Consider the following 4,292-nt stretch of genomic DNA (forward strand, 5'->3'; position numbering starts at 1 on the left):
GGTAAGGAGAAGACCATAGATTTAAAGGGTAAGGAGAGGACCATAGATTTAAAGGGTAAGGAGAAGACCATAGATTTAAAGGGTAAGGAGAAGACCATAGATTTAAAGGGTAAGGAGAAGACCATAGATTTAAAGGGTAAGGAGAAGACCATAGATTTAAAGGGTAAGGAGAAAACCATAGATTTAAAGGGTAAGGAGAAGACCATAGATTTAAAGGGTAAGGAGAGGACCATAGATTTAAAGGGTAAGGAGAAGACCATAGATTTAAAGGGTAAGGAGAAAACCATAGATTTAAAGGGTAAGGAGAGGACCATAGATTTAAAGGGTAAGGAGAAAACCATAGATTTAAAGGGTAAGGAGAAAACCATAGATTTAAAGGGTAAGGAGAGGACCATAGATTTAAAGGGTAAGGAGAAGACCATAGATTTAAAGGGTAAGGAGAAGACCATAGATTTAAAGGGTAAGGAGAAAACCATAGATTTAAAGGGTAAGGAGAAAACCATAGATTTAAAGGGTAAGGAGAAGACCATAGATTTAAAGGGTAAGGAGAAGACCATAGATTTAAAGGGTAAGGAGAAAACCATAGATTTAAAGGGTAAGGAGAGGACCATAGATGTAAAGGGTCAATCAGCATTTTGAACAATACCAAACGGCTAATCGGCCTCTGATGTGGTAAACAGCTGAGGGATGAGGCTGGAGAAATGTAACGACTCTCAACCTCATGGACAGAGTAATGGATACAGGGACTGACTGTCCATTATATCAAGATTATCGTTTTAACCATGTTTTGAGCCTATACAGTGTTTGTATACATTATTAACAAACAAAACTAAAAAAGCTTATTTTGGGTTCTGGCAGTTGAGCTAAACGCATTAGGCATATGTTATAGTCAGGAATCAATGGGTATCATTTAATTTGAAAGCCCTTTTAAAGGGGAAGGACTGACAGACATCAAGTATTTTAGATCAAATGTACTTCCCACCAGTGTTTCCAGACAGTCCAACAGAAAATTGACCAGCCTTTTCTACGTGAGCAGAATGATGAGTATGTAGGGGGGAATGAAATGAGTCCACGAAGATGGAAAAAGACCTTGACTAGTCAGTCGGCTATCATAATAATACATAATACATATCTCGTCCATGGTCCCGAACAACCTTGAGTTGCATGCTTTTCCATAATCGCTTTATTTGACTATCATCTTATTAAAGGCCCTTCTAGGGGGGCGTCTTTAAGAGCTTCATCAATTGCAACGCACCCACGCATGCTGTGATAATAAAAGTGGGCGGCTATCTTTAGTAGAAGTATGAAAAGTCCAGGTAAAACTGGCTCTAGTCCAGTTGGTGGTGGCTGTTGCCATTTGCTGTTTTCCTCAACCCGTTGATACTGTGTAGGATATGTCTGGGTATTATACTGATCCTAATTATCTTTGTTTCCCCTGAGGTTGGATACATTAACATTCGTGAGGGAGTGATTGTCTGGTATTTTGTCAATGTCTGGCGGTCTGTCACGTCGGACTATTTCGTTGCGTGTCTGTATTTTACTGTAAGTGTGTGTACCGTTTAGACTCAACTTTGCACCGGCCCTCCCGCAAGGTGATGGACATGTAGCTCACACCTGAGATATTGGAGAAACCCTGTGTATCATCAACACTTGTCATATTTTACCATCTCAGTTTGTGATTGCCAGTCGTACATCAGTTCTCTTTCAAAGCTTAGCTGAGATTTAGCGAGTCAATGAAACTATGGAAGTCTTTATCTTACGCCGCACCACGAAAATAGATATTCAGAATGTGAAGAAAACACTGCCTTAAGCGTCAGGCGTACCTGTGAAAATGCAATTTCAACGAAGCTGTATACAGACGTGTATTTATCCATATAACGTGGATTTTAACACTAACCCACTTGTACATAAGTGGTTGATTGGACAGTATTTTGAATCTTTACACACTTTTGTAAACCACTTCCACCCTTAGAGGGTGACACTTTAATCATATCCTAAAGGGGTAAACTGAAATGCAGGTTGAGAGTAGGATAGGTGTGCACAGAGAGACTGGCTAATTGCCACAGTCCTTGCACAATGCTCCCAATGTGATACTGGTCCTATCAGGAAGAATTGGGTCAAAATGTTGAACGGTGTTAAATCTCCTCTTAAATCGTAGTAACGAAACATTGATCTCAAAACCATCTATTATTCTCAAGTTTAGTGTTCCACAAGTTGAGGCATTTTACTTTTTTCCAAGGCTGAGATGTTCATTTTGTTTTTTTTATTTATGTTCTTTTTTAATTTTTAAATTACTTTTTTTTGTTTTTGTGCAGAAGCGCACAAAGTTTTTTTTAGACTTTAAAAGTTTTTTCCCTGTAATGTTCTTTTTATTTAAAGAATTTTTTTGTTTTCGTTGTTTTATAGCGGACCATTTGATTTTGTCAATTTTAATGTAAAGTGGTAGTACTGAGAAGGGGTGACAGAGCGTGGTGCATACCTGGGGAAAGAAGGGAAGAATTGTGAAAACTGTATTTTTGTTTCAATCTAGATATCAGCCTTGAGGAATGAATTTCATGTAGTACTGGTATTTTTTTCCTCAACTGTGGTGCAGGTGGGATGTTAACTGATGTATCGCTTTCTAGTTGACTTTTGTGAATGGGAAAATAAAAGGTTTTCTATCAAGCTGGGAATAAACTGATGTGGACTGTTTTTATTTAGAAGAACTTCTGATTATAGCATTTCTCTGTTAATGTACCAACTTGCTGACATATTATTGAGTCTGGCTGGACCAAGTTAAAGCTGCGCCCTGTCACATTTTTTCATGGTTTCCATCAGAAACAAACATCAACAAACTGGATGCAGTCTATCACAGTGCCATCCGTTTTGTCACCAAAGCCCCATACACTACCCACCACTGTGACCTGTAAGCTGTCTTTGGTTGGCCCTCGCTTCATACTCGTCGCCAAACCCACTGGCTACAGGTTATCTACCAGTCTCTGCTAGGTAAAGCCCTGCCTTATCTCAGCTCACTGGTCACCATAGCAGCACCCACTCATAGCACGCTCTACAGCAGGTATATCTCACTGGTCGCCCCCCAAAACCAATTCCTCCTTTGGTCGTCTTTCCTTCCAGTTCACTGCTGGCTTGCTTCTGAAGCTAAGCAGGGTTGGTCCTAGTCAGTTCCTGGATGGGAGACCAGATGCGGCTGGATGTGGTGTTGGAGGGCCAGTAGGAGGCGGCACTCTGGTCTAAAAAAATATCCCAATGCTCCAGGGCAGTTATTGGGGACACTGCCCTGTGTAGGGTGCTGTCTTTCGGATGGGACGTTAAACGGGTGTCCTGACTCTGAGGTCATTAAAGATCCCATGGCACTTATCGTAAGAGTAGTGGTGTTAACCCCGGTGTCCTGGCTAAATTCCCAATCTGGCCCTCAAATCATCACGGTCACCTAATAATCCCCAGTTTACAATTGGCTCATTCATCTCCCTCCCCTGTAACTATTTCCCAGGTCGTTGCTGCAAATGAGAATGTGTTCTCAGTCAACTTATCTGGTAAAATAACGGATAAATAAAATAAATGACTGGAATGAACTGCAAAAATCTTTGAAGCTGGAGACTCACAAATCCCTCACTGGCTTTAAGCACCAGCTGTCAGAGCAGCTCACAGATCACTGCACCTGTACATAGCCCATCTACCTACCTCATCCCCATACTGTATCTATCTTGCTCCTTTGCACCCCAGTATCTACTTGCACATTCATCTTCTGCACATCTACCATTCCAGTGTTTAATTGCTATATTGTAGTTACTTTGCCACCATGGACTGTTTATTGCCTTAACTAATTTGCACTCACTGTATATAGACTTGTTTTTTTTGTTCTACTGTATTATTGATGTTTTGTTTATTCCATGTATAACTGTTGTGTCGAATTGCTATGCTTTATCTTGGCCAGGTCGCAGTTGCAAATGAGAACTTGTTCTCAACTAGCCTACCTGGTTAAATAAAGGTGAAATAAAATAAAAAGAGGATCTGAACTCAGCTTGTTCTACAACCTTCCGACAGCTGCCTGACAATCTATGGATTATGCTTAATGTGCAGACCTATCATTCAATGTATGAATGCAATTATTGTAAACCATTGTCAAAACTGATCCAATGCTGATCCTTTTGACTTAATTTTTTAAAAACTTAAATTAACAATACAATTTACAAAGTCAATAAACAGCTAGTGTACAAACAAATAACCATGCAAAAAAACATTGTGTTTTGTTTACAATTTAGGCCAATGACGAAATGTCGAATGCGCCGGAA

Source organism: Oncorhynchus mykiss, chromosome 12 (assembly GCF_013265735.2).
Source record: "Oncorhynchus mykiss isolate Arlee chromosome 12, USDA_OmykA_1.1, whole genome shotgun sequence".
In the NCBI taxonomy this organism is placed as follows: Eukaryota; Metazoa; Chordata; class Actinopteri; order Salmoniformes; family Salmonidae; genus Oncorhynchus; species Oncorhynchus mykiss.